Source organism: Galleria mellonella, unplaced genomic scaffold (assembly GCF_026898425.1).
Source record: "Galleria mellonella isolate WM207_F2 unplaced genomic scaffold, CSIRO_AGI_GalMel_v1 utg103, whole genome shotgun sequence".
NCBI classification, from domain to species: Eukaryota; Metazoa; Arthropoda; class Insecta; order Lepidoptera; family Pyralidae; genus Galleria; species Galleria mellonella.
The window spans coordinates 2554399-2568597 of NW_026441966.1; the positions used below are offsets into that span (position 1 = coordinate 2554399).

The following is a 14199-nucleotide window of genomic DNA, read 5'->3' on the forward strand; positions in this document are numbered from 1 at the left end:
GATCTGCACCCAATTCAAAGGTCCCCACAGCACTTGCAGCATTTCAATATTGGATTGCCAGAGACATCCTTTGAGTTAGCTACGAACCGGAACGGCGATCATGTCCTCTAAAAACTCTTCTTAAATACTTTTTGTAATTACCAATTAATTTTATATTAAATTAATTCCTAAACAATCGTATATTATAATCGTATATATCTTCATTACTTGCTATTAGTTCAGATGCATCAAGAGCATTAAAATTGCACACAAAGATTGGAACACATTTATGTAATCCAACAAAACCTACTACGACCTATAATTACTATTCTATTGTCACATTTTTTATTAATTACCTTACGTATCTGCACACTGCTCACAGTAATTAATATTGCATTGCTGTAATACCTAGTTCTTTTTGTAAAGTTGTTACCTATTCTTGGGGAAAATATTGCTGGTATTTATTTACTTGTTACAATTTACTTCTCCTTGTAAAACTTTTTCAACAAAGTTTATTATAAGAGAGTTATCATACATTGTTTTGATTTAGAAAGAAACGTCTTATATAAGATTGATATTTGTACTAAACTAATATATTTGATATATATTCTTAAATTCTTTGCTCATTCTTTTTTAATTTGGATGTGTCTTCAGCTATTCAATGTCTATAGAAAATATTATATACTTACTGTTATTTATATAAATAGTTATTGCTAAAAAAGGATATGTACATATATATATTTAGTACATGTGAATCATTATTAATAAACAAGTAGATGAAGTCGGTCGAAAATGTCTAAAAGAGTAAGAGGTTTAAGAAAAATCATTTGTTGGTAAATGATTTTTCTACATAAAAATAATTACATTTAATTTTAAATAAATTAAAGTGACATTTGGAAGAAATAGATGTATATTAAATTGGAAATTAGATGACCATAATAGCATGTGTTTATTTGGCCTTAATGTATGTACGTGCAGTAAAGGTAAGATTCATCTCATCGTAGCCAATTATCCAACCGGCGAGGTTAGCGATCTGCCTATGAATTCCAATTAGCCTTAAAAGGTTGAACGTACTAGATGTCCCGTTCAGCAGGACCGTGGAAAGTGAAGGGTCAACGGAACAGCGCGCGGAGTTATCGATTGGGACTGGTAGCAGCCGTGAAAGGTGTTTTGTCTTTTCCCTTTCAAGATGTATACATGGGGAAGGAATATACAGAATTTCTAGTAACTTGCCAAATAAGGATAACGTAACTTTGTACATGTTTGTGTTTTAGCTAGTGGAGCTGATTCTGAAGACCATTCTCGTAGAATTATTTGGTAGTATAGCGAAATTATTACGTTTTGGGCCATTAAAATATAAATTTAATGTAGTTCTATCTCAGATCTGTTATAAATTTAATTAAAAGTGTTCATTGTAACTTTACAGGATTGAACTGAAATTGTATTTTTAAAGATGGAGAATGGAGCTTCAGAATGGACTCCATTGTCCATTCAATGATACATGACGATAAAATTTGAGTTTAATAAGTATTTGCAATCATTCGGAAACAAACCTCTTTTAAAATATAGAAAAATATAAAAATCTAATTTTCGATATGTCGATTTCTTTTGTTTTCGATTGCTAATTTTTTTCTACGATTCCAAAATAAACTGCCTTCCTATTTACAGGTAAATGAAATGAAATGAAATGAAATGAAATGAATTTATTTTGCTAGAATGTAGGTAGTTTTCGATGAAAGAGGTTTACATTTCCCATATACATTCTGCCTCTATGTCGGCGTGCAAATTATTAACAATATTAAAAAATTACATAACTCTACATTATATTTCCCCTTATTAGTCATACTATTTAACATACACTTTATTATTATTAAACTTTTTGTAATTTTACTTTATCAAACAGAAAGCATAATATGTCTTCCCCAAGACAGCTTTTTGTTATTAAATACGCTAGGCATTTTCTTCAAAGCGGTCTCTAGATATAAATGAAAAGTTACGTTAAGTTATAAATAAGTGTTGATAGATAATAATTAATTACAGTTACTGGAACTGAAAGTGGACGCGTAAAAGTGGCAAGTCAAGGTTATGGAGTTATGACAAGTACGAGATTTATGGAACGACTTTATCCAAGTTTATGCCACCCATAGAGATCAATTTCACCGTGGAAACGTGATAATCGATAAAATGTGCTCAATATAAATGATATAGTAAGAGCGATATAGCTTCGAACGGCTGGAATTGTAACGATTATTTTGAATGAATAAAAACATCTGAAAAAGCTTATTTAACCTTGTTTATTGTAACTATAGGTATTTTTTTAACAGAACAGTGTAAATACAGACATTAATTTTAATTAATATACAGGGCTTGTATATTCCATTTACACCAAGTACAGATACACACATTTTCAGATAGAAACGAATTTTCGAAATTAGATTATAAATGACGGAGTTATGTCGAATATTATTAATAAACATAAAAAAATACAATCCGATTGAGAATCTCCTCATTTTATAAAGTCGAGTGAAAAAAAATTTGTTTGAACATTTGAATCTAAAAATTGACAATGATAGGTATTGTATATTATAAATATAACATTCAGACTCATATACGAGTATGAATATTTGGTACAAACCAATCACAGTATCTCGAATTAATGAATCGTGATACAGGAGAAAGTTGGTATAATATAAAAATGTAGTAAATGTATAACAAGCACAATAAACAAAATAGCAATATGGTAGCTGTACGTTGTTTATTTTAATAAAAAGTAAGAGAGATTATGTTTTTTTTTTATTATATTGTGAACGCTGGCGGAGCACCAGTGAAGGGTGATAGATGAGAATGAAAACAGGCCAGTTAGCCCATCATGATGAATTCATCATGAATTAACCAAAAAAAAAAAAGCAATGGTATTCTCAGTCTCCATTACTAACAATCCCTTTCCCCCCAGAGAGATTATGTTGTGAATACAAATGTAGATATTGAAACACGGGTTAAAACAAAACATTCTCTTAATATATACCATATATTTCGTGTACAAATTCATTATCTTCATTTCAGCGATTATCCGTCCACTGCTGGACATAGGCCTCCCCCATAAATTGCCATAATGAGCAGTCTTGAGCCACCTGCATCCACTGACTCGATTTAGTGGGGGTCGTCGTAAACTGCGTTTGCCTGTACGGGGTCGCCAGTCAAGAACCTTTTTTTCTCCTTTTCTTTTTCATGTTTAAATGATATTGTTAATAAACTACATATACAAACATATAAGTACATAGATCGATACACACTTTTTAATTGCAGTTTATAAAAGATAATGCTTGTTGTATGAATGCATTGCATTGTGTAGAAAACACAAAACTGTTGCACTTATAAACAAAGTTAAAAAGTAAAAATAAACCAGCATTTACAGCTTGAATGCCATTTCATCAGTCTTCTGCTGACGTCAATAATGATCGCAAAACATGTGTTCTGACTTGACGATTTGTCATTACAGTTAAACTGAGTTTAATTTTAGATACAATCCTATAGGCAATTTGTCCTTGTATTTTATATCTGTATTGATTACGATAAACAAAGCAGTTTATTAACCTCGATCGAAAAAACGGTTTAATGGATGAAATTTCATATAATCGTTTTTTTAATACCTAATATTTAAGTATTTAAGTACTTTTTAATTTAAAAAATAATAGTTTAAATGAACCTACTTAGTATTTTATAAGTCTCAATGAAAAAAATTAGGTACTATCCTTAATCTATTCAAACAATATACCTTTTCGAGAATTCAAACTTTTTAATTTAAAAAATAATTGAAATTATATTCGTACTATTATGAATTGTATGCCTTTTCCAGGCAAAGTAGAGATTATTATCTCGATTTCTATTTCTCTGAATTTATCTCTAACTGGAATTTCAATTTGATATTGCACCGAAATCTTTATTTTAAGAACCAATATGAACTAAACTTCTAATAGATTTAAAACAAAATTATTATAAATTTAATTTATTATGGTCTATAAAGTAGTAATTTTGCGTAAACACCAAATTAAAATATTAAGAGATACGTATACAAAATGGCGATTCAGAATCGAACCCATTGTCGCCAGCTATCTTTATTATTTATATTAGAACACCAACAGCATATTGCGTTATAATATATATAACAAAATATTAAATACAATACAATATTAATGCACATGCATATTAAATGTATTCACAGCATTTCTTCTTTTTTCATTTAAGAGTTTCCTCTTGTCGGTGCAACTAATTCATGCATCTTCCTCCAGTCAGCTCTATCCCAGGCCATATCCTTTATCTCCCTATACGACATGACACCTAGTGTTTCCTTTATCTGTCCCATGTAGTTATTCCTCGGTCTTCCTCTTCCTCTTTTGTCCTCTATCTTTCCTTCTACTATGTTCTTAAAAAAATCGTCATGTCGTATAAGGTGGCCCAGCATTTTGCCTCTTCTATTCTCTATTTATTTCAACCAATGTTCTCTTCTAGTTCACTCTTTTTAGGACTTCCTCGTTCGTTAGTTTTTCTGTCCAGCTTATCCTTTCCATTTACATATTCACAGCATTTACTTTAACATAATTATACAGAATGAAAAGAAATACAATTTTAAAAAATCAAGTAATAATAGACTACAAATATTTTGGAAATACACATATAATATAACCGGAGTTGTAAATAATATCAGTAAATATGACAATCTGTGAATTATGGAACGAGCTCTCTGCCGAGGTTTTCCCAAGAGACTACAGCATAGGGTTCTTCAAAAAGGGTGTAAAGAGGTTTCTTCAGGGTCAGCAACGCGCGCGTAATGCCCCTGGTATTGCAGGTGTTCAAAAAATTTTATGTATGACTTTCAGTGCATAAGTCGAGTAGACATGTATTATTTAACTACTTACATAATAAATATAATTATTATTTCAATACACCTGAATATTAACTATGTGCCTAGTATTTTATTTTAGACTACCAGTATTAGCGACACTAGTACATCAACTATCTAAATGCCTCGAATAAACACTATCAAACTACTTTCTCTGTATACTATTTAATAAAAAAAAATGTATTATTCAACAGTTATTTTACTTTACATTTCTGGTAATAAATATTACCTGTATGTATGTATATTACATAAGTTTACAAATGAAGATTAATTCAAATTTATATAAGAGATACGTCGAGCCCTTTGATTTTATAAAGTAAACCTACGCTTTATAAAAGTATGCCAGCAACTATGCACTTTATTTCGTCGTCAAATTTTTGAGGGGCTTCGTTATAACTCTTGAAATAACCATAATTGAAGTAATTCTATCATTATTATTTAAATAATTGTGTATTACAATGATATAATTAAGATTGTATTCCACAAACAACTGACTTCAATTGTGGAAAACCTAGCTAATTTGATTTAAATTTATTCCAACTTGGATAAAATTTCTTTGGGACAAATTTGTAAGAATACCCTTTCCAATAAAAAAAAAAAAAAGTATTTTTCAAATAAGATTCAAACGACGGACATATATTATATAAACTACAATACATAATAAATATAATAATTGTCGAAAAAGTTCTTAAAACATTATATTTTTTATAATTCGTATTCAATGTTTTTTTTTTAATAGTTACAGACAGTTTAAATAGGTATACAATGTGTTATATTAAACATGTGTTGTTAAGTTAAATATGATTAATTCATCATAAAAATTTTGTTGCATATTTAACGTTTATTGAACAATCTATAGGCGACGGTTACCACTTTCCATCAGGTGGGCCGTCAGCTTGTTTGCTATTTTAAGTCGTATAAAAAAATAAATGAATCAAATACATGTAATCCTGACTCCGTAACTAGTGTTAATTTTATAATTTATATTAATTCAATTCATGTATTTTATCACAACAAAAAAATATGTGGGTTTACTGATTTTGATTAAATTTTTTTTAGATGTCGTCTAAATTTAAACATTTTTGACATAGTTTTGTTTCAACTCTTGTATATAACAATGCAATTTTTTTTTCAGTTAACCTGTTCTATATATATTATTAAAAATATAATTTTGTATTACTTTAATTGTTTTAATGAAAACAGTTTTCGTAATGTTTGACTTCAAGATTGAATACAAAGTCTACACTACATAATACTTTTTATATATATACTCTTTAAATATTTATATATATCGACGTATCGGTACAGGTTAATGCATATAACGATATTCAACAGGGAGTGTACCGCCATTTTCTTTGACATTTAAGATGCCGCCATTTAATTAAGAGAGACATCGTACAATTTTATGAAGGCTTTTTTTTAATAATCACATCGACATTTTTGTATTGGTAAAAGTTGATGGTCCGTACTGTTTACAGCAGCATCCGATTAAAATTCTTTCAACATATGCGTTTACACTTTTGTATTATAACTTACATATTGATGTATATGTATATAACAGTAAAATTTAAGAGTTTGCAATTTTTTTTTATAAATCGAAAGTAGAACTTTTTAAGTAGTTACGTAAACAGAAGAAGTAGCTAATATTTTTTTTTTGTCTGTATATTTGACATCTGTTTAATTACAATAATTTAGAATTACATAAAATGTATTTTATTGTTTTTTTTTTTTTAATAGTTATATACTGATTCCCTCTCTTTCATAAACACGAGTGAAGATAATGGAATGAATTGTGTGATTTATAAAATCAAAGTTTTGTTTTCTTTTTTTTTATTTTATTATGTTTTATCGATTAAAAAGTTGATTTTGATTTGAAGATGAGAGTTTAAATATACGAATAAAAAAAAAATGAATAATCTTACTTTTTTTTAAATCGAGTAAATGTAACAGTCTCAATGTTATTATTAAAATCATATAAATAGGATATCAAATAAAATAAAAAAGCTATTTTTAACCAAGCTATTTTAAATTGCAGATGATGATACCATTAGAATATTTTTTTTTTTTATGTTTAAATAAGTAACGAATTTATACATCTAACAGAGGTATAGTTGATAATCAGGTTTGGCGCTTTTTTTTTGTTTCGTTACCAACCATTATGTGCTAAGTTCGGAGATGGACCATGAGGTAACTGGACTAGCCGGTTTTTCAAATATGGTTTTGGATTTATGTTTACATTTTTATGATAGAACTAAAACTAAAGTGAATATTAATTTAGACTAGCACGCGAGCTATGTAGCGGGCACAGTTTATCCTTACTAATATTATAATATAAATGTGAAAATGAGTTTCATTTGTTAGTTTATTACCTTATATCGTCTTTATGGCTGAACACTATAAAATTCGGTATACATGTATTATATGGCATGAAGAAGGATACAGGCTACTTTTTATCCTTATACTTATTATCAAAGATTATTAATCTTATTTATTTATTTATTTTTTACTAGAGGGAGACTTTGTACAAAAGTCGATTGCTTGGGTACTTCTGTCCCATTCGTGTTTCAACCGTGAAGCAGTTGTGTTTTTATGACTGTGTTTCGGTTTGAAGGGTGGGATATGGCGTGAATTTACAGGGTACAGAGTAATAACACCTGAGTCCTCAGGAATGGCAACGTATATCATGGGCGAAACAGTACGCTCTGTTATGTCCATGGTGCTATTCGTGTCTATAGGCGACGGTTACCACTTTCCATCAGGTGGGCCGTCAGCTTGTTTGCCATTCTAAGTTGTATAAAAAAAAAAAAACTTTATTGTACACACCAGTTATAAGAATATGACAGAGGTAATCAAAGAGTAACAAAGTGGAAAGGAGCATTAATGTCAGCGGGTTGAGCGGTGTACAATCTTAGTAAATAAATATTAATTAATCATAATGCGTATAAAATATATCAAAAAATTCAAGTTTATCTAGGTTTCAGATTGTAAAAAAAATATATTTAAAAAATCTATATATATATATATATATATATATATATATATATATATATATATATAATATATATATATATATATATATATATATATATATATATATATATATATATATATATATATATATATATATATATATATATATATATATATATATATATATATATATATATACTACATAACTATATACAGTATACTGCAATTCTAGGTTGATAAAAAAATTATCTGACTTCTTACCTGATTTAAGTTACTGGAAAAACGAGTGAAGATTCTGAAACAAAATAATATGCATCTTAATAAAATTTTCTAATACATGTATTTAGTATATACTAGCTGTATGCCGCGACTTCGTCTATGAAACTGTAAGTATTCTGTTTTCAGACAAATAAAGATGGTCGTGTAGTTCCGGCATAGAATGGGCTTCTTTTCTTGTGTGTGTCAAGAAGCAACTAAGGAACCTAATAGTGGAGTAGCAACAAGACAGCAGCATCCCTCTTAAAATATTATTGAAAGCCTAACTAGCGGTTGCCAATTCGCCTGCCAAGCATGGCAACTACTGGCAAAACTCCCCTTATGGGAAAGGCTTATGTCCAGCAATGGACAGTTAATGACTGATATGATGACTTATGAGATAAGCTATTCATGTACCAAATTTCATTCAAATATTTTCAGTAGTTTATGCGTGCATCCATACATACAATCTTTTGCATTTACGAGTATGTTACTACTATTATAGGACCGTCGAATCAAATCTTATGTTGCCGGGGGGAAAGGGATTGTTAGTAATGGAGACTGAGAATCCCATTGCTAGCAATATACCCAACCAGGTCGACCTCCTCGCGGTTCGCTCTGGAAACTATCATGGTTAATTCCTGATGAATTAAACAGTTAGCCCACTGGCCTGTTTTCATTCTCATCTATCACCCTTCACTGGTGCTCCGCCAGCGTATCCAGTTAGCGCAGGCGAGGTTACCATACCATTTTCACTCATCAAAAAAATACATTATTATCATGGTTAATTCCTGATGAATTCATCATGATTGGCTAACTGGCCTGTTTTCATTCTCATCAGCCTTCATTGGTGCTCCGCCAGCGTATCCTGTTAGCGCAGGTGGGGATACCATACTATTTTCACTCATCAAAAAAAAATCTTATGTTGCCATAAGTTTGTAGTTACCTTATTAATTAGTAGGAAGTAAGTGAGTGAGATACGGAACAAAATGAGACGGAGAATTCCACCACAAAACATTCGTCAATCACATAACGCTAATGTTCTATTGCTTGTTACAGTGTTTTGCGGGCGACGTGTAGGAAGCGAAAGGAGCATTGTTTTCAAACTTCTGTATGACATATGTTTTACATAGAATTCGTATTGTTCGTACGTGGGAAACCGCTTCACTGCAGTAGGTCGAAAGAGTTGTACCTATACCTATTGGTAAAATACAAATGCCTCTATGATATGTAGAGTATATACATTTACAACTTACTACAAATACAAGATTTTCAATTCGGTTGTATTTTTTTATGTAACTTAGAATGGTAAACAAGTTGACGGTTCACCTGATGGAAAGTGATAACTGTCGCCTATAGACATGAGCAGTACCATGGCCATAACAGAGTATACTGTTTCGCCCATGATACCCCCCATGCGTTGCTATTCCTGAGGACTCAGGTGTTATTTCTATGTACTCTGTAAATCCACTGCGATATTTTACCCTTCTAATCCAAACACAGACATACAAACACAACAGCTTCATGATAGAAACACGAATGGGACAGAGTTGCCCAAACAAACGACTTTTGTACAAAGTCTCCCTTTGGTTTATGTTTGTTACCTCATAATTTCGACAATTATAAACCGATGGTTTCCAGAGAGAACCGCGTAGATGTCGACCTGATAAGGTATATATTGCTAATAATGGGGCCGTTAGTCCCCATTACTAACACTCCTTTCTCCCCCTGCTTCTTTATTTAGAAGAAATTTCTCTGCATTATTTTCAAATTTGATTTACTGGCTCTGTTTGTTCAATGGGTCCATAAAAACCCTGGACCTTGGCATAGCCAGAGGTGCAGTTCTGAAGTCAGCTACGAATTTTTTAAACAATAACACCGCTGGTAAACTCAATACATCTGCGCAGGGGAAAAGGATTTTTATAAAGCGGGAGGTTAGTCCCCATTGATATTAATATATCCCCTATCAGGTCGACCTCCACGCGGTTCCTCCTGGAAACCATCGAAATAAATTTATAGTTGAATTTGTCACGATGGGCTAACGGACCTGTCTTTTCATCCTCGTCGATTATCTCTCACTGGTACCCCGCCAGCGTATACTGCTAGCACCGGCGGGGTTACCATTTCATTACCATCCATAAAAAAAATATATATCAGCGCAAATAATTTCATTTTGCAAACAAACGTGTGATACACACAATGCGTAACATAAATACGCACACGAATTAAACGCTTTATAAACTGCATTAAACATTGCTACGGAAAATTAAATCATAATGTTATGAGAACAGAGCACATGTTTATGCTTTTGTATTTCTTTAAAACAGTGCATACTCCGTTTTGAAGCAAAACAGCACGATGGGAACTGTCAGTGTCCCACGCGTCTTGGTGAGTACTATAAGACATTATTATATAAAAGTCGTAATTTATGTTACGCTACGTAAAATAATCAAATAGTATGTGTGAATTTGCCGTATGTATCCTGATATAGGATAGGCCACCAATTCCTTTCCCGTAGATGTCGTAAGAGGCGACTAAGGAAACTTATAGTTGGGGAATGGGCAGAAGCGTCCTCTTAAAATATCTTTAAAAGCCTGACTGCGGTTGCCAACCCGCCTGCCAATTATGGCAACTACTGGCAAAACTTCCCTTATGAAGAAGGCTTATGTCCAGCAGTGGATAGTTACTGGTTAAAATAATAAATGTGTGAATTAATTTTCTTGTTTAGTTATGTATTTTATTTTTTTTATTTAATTTCAAATGTATTTTAATTTTCGAGTACCTAAATGATAAAATTGTACAGGAACCGGACTGTAAATGGCAATAAATATGAACTAAATTAGCCATTCACTGACTACTACGATACAGGCCTGCGAGCCTAGTGTAGTAATCACTGTATAATAAATTGTGTAACCGATTTTTAGCTACAAAAAAATATTTTTTTTTAATGGATCATACGAATGTTAGGACATTAATAAGAATAACGTGTTACCAATCCTCTGTATTCCCAAGATATCTTAGTTGTCTAAAGGAACAAAGAGAGAAGAAATAGAGAAAAGGAAAAGAAGAAACAAAAGTCTGTAAATATCAAATGACGCATGAAGGGAAAAATTGTTACTAATTTTATGCGTTTTGTTTTTATTTTTTTTTTTTTTGTATACGTATTTTTTTTTCTTTTTTCACTGTGCATCTATGTCTGTTGTTGTTTGTGTACAGTAAGTAATGCAAATAAAAAAAATGCATCTATCCAGTTGCAGTATGCGTATACGTAGTAGGTTAAGGTAGTAAGCTATACAATGCGCTTATGGGGAGCCGAACTCACCAGTAGCAAGCACTATTTAGAATTAAAAAGAGGGAGACTTTGTACAAAAGTCGATTGCTTGGGTACCTCTGTCCCATTCGTGTTTCAACCGTGAAGCAGTTGTGTTTGCATGGCTGTGTTTCGATTTGAAGGGTGGGATATGGCGTGAATTTACTGGGTACAGAGGAATAACACCTCAGGAATGGCAACGCATGGGGGGTATCATGGGCGAAACAGTATACTCTGTTATGTCCATGGTACTGCTCATGTCTATAGGCGACGGTTACCACTTTCCATCAGGTGGACCGTCAGCTTGTTTGCCATACTAAGTTGTATAAAAAAAAAGACTTCAAAATCGACAAAGTAGGTTTGCGCCTTTTGTGCATAATGTATAAGACTTCATAATTATTATAATTCCCAGACTGTTTTCATAATATTACAGTAATTAAACGAAGTAATGTGTGGTCACACATTCGCGCATGTAACAATTGGTCATAATATTACAACGGAAGCAGACATGTATGGTGTGATGAATACAGTATTAAATTTAATTATTTAATCCCATGTGATCTTTGACTTTTGTAATCTTAATATTAAAAAAAAAAAAAATTGTTTGTGTAATCGATAGGGTCTACTCTTATTAAGTTTTATATTATTTTTGAAGTTTTTTTTAATTTTATTTTTAACCGACTTACAAAAAGAAGTTGGCTGTAGCAGCACCATCTCGCTTTACAGAGAGCCAACTTTAAGAATTAAGATTGCCTTAATGTTATCCCTCGACCATGATCTAGGGATGGGCAGCAGCGTCCTTCTTAAAACATCACCAGGCGTGACTGCAGCTGCCAATTCACCTGCCAAGTGTATCAACTATTGGCAAAGCTCCCCTCGTGGGAAAGGCCTATGTTTAGCAGTGGACAGTTTTTTTTATGGGTGAAAATGGTATGGTAACCCCGTCTGCGCTAACGGGATACGCTGGCGGAGCTTCAGTGAAGGGTGATAGATGAGAATGAAAACAGGCCAGTTAGCCTATCATGATGAATTCATCAGGAATTAACCATGATAGTTTCCAGAGAGAACCGCGAGGAGGTCGGCCTGCTTGGGTATATTGCTAACAATGGGATTCTCAGTCTCCATTACTAACAATCCCTTTCCCCCTAGCAATAGACAGTTAACGGCTGAAATAATAATAATAATGTTATACAACCTCCAATAGGGCTGGTACTCGAAGAAAAAGAAGTACATACGCTATTGCGTTATAAATTAAAATATTTTAAACTTCAATAATCACGTCTATATCGATGCATGTTATTCGTTATAAAATATGATTAATTAAATGAGAAAGTCGCTGTTTTGACATAGTAAAATCCATTTGTCATTGTACTTCATTATATTATTTACTTCATTATACTTCATTATGTCATTGTACTTCATTATATTTACATAGCCTACTAAATTAATAATAATTATAACTAATTGATAAGTACTGAAGTATGTATTAGAGCACAAGTAATTATTATAACATTTTATGTTTAAATTATGAACAAAGCATGTTTGACGTCCTATATACTCACACAAAGTGGAACAATAACAAACGTTGCTTTGTCTGTGTAAGGAACCTCTGTGAATGTTCATTGCTCATTATTATTTTATCCGGTACATTGACGATGACAGATTATTCGTATAAAGCATGTAACAAAAACATTTTATTTATAATAATAATAATAATAATTTATTCAACAAAAAAAAAATACAGATGCAAGTACAAGATACATATACATTACATATTGATTCATAGTAGATAAGTGTCTTTGGCCTCTATGTTAGGATAATCCTGCGTTATGAAGGTCAGGCTACCGTACTTTACATAATTAAATTTCTTATATAAATTTAAGGAATTACAGAAAATATACAAATTAAGGTTAAATTACAAATAATAAATATTATTTAAAAATATAGATAACAACGATAATAAGTATAAATAACAACAATATTAATTTGAAATAATCAATTTTTTGCCTTTATATATGTGAACGAGGCCATGTATCTATGAGCTTTTTGGATTTAGAAAAAAAAAAGTAAAAAGAAAAGTAGGATATAGTTTAAACAACGAAATATGATAAACATTTCGTGTGGTGAAACATATGTGTATACATATATGTAATACGTACCAGAGGATGTACCATAGGAGGGAAAAAAGCTAAGGAGGGAAAAAGAAAAAATACTACAAATAAAATATAACAAAATCTCAAAATAATACACTATACTACAACCACTTGACCAGCGCATTAAACTAGTTTAATATTTATAATATTCTTTATTGCACTAAAACATACAGTAATAATAACAACTAGAAACAATGTAAGTAAAGGTATATCCGTGATCTGGGATTTTAAAAAGCCACGAATCATACCTAATAGGATTTGCTTTATATAACCCGCCGATGTAAATGTACTAGCCTGTTAATATTACGTCCTTAGGCGAGAAGCCTATTAAATTCGGTGGGTTATTCAAAGGTAATTCTCTTATGATTCGTGTAAAGTAGACCTTTTAAACCCTCTGATCTGATTTAATTCATGAATGAACAGCGCAAGGATTAAGTAGCTTAAAAAGCTACCTTATGGGAATCGTATTCGATTCAGATTTCATCACGAGGGCTGTTGACTTATTTGCAAGTAAAAAATATTTTTTTATTCAAAATAATTAAAGGTTTATTTAGTATTAATCTTGCGTTGAGAGTATGATATAATGGGGTATACATAGCAGTGTGACCATTTGTGGCAGATCATGCTGATGA

At 31.4% G+C, this 14199-nt stretch overlaps 1 protein-coding gene across 7 annotated transcripts in view; it reads right to left on the reverse strand.

The window, feature by feature from the left end:
* Positions 1–14199, reverse strand: part of LOC113513781 (ephexin-1) — a 175975-nt gene that overhangs the window by 83907 nt on the left and 77869 nt on the right. For all 7 annotated transcript variants that reach the window (XM_052892178.1, XM_052892103.1, XM_052892345.1 and 4 more), the window contains one exon: positions 8111–8144. The gene's annotated coding sequence lies outside the window, so the exon portion shown is untranslated. The remainder of the gene's footprint in view (positions 1–8110; positions 8145–14199) is intronic.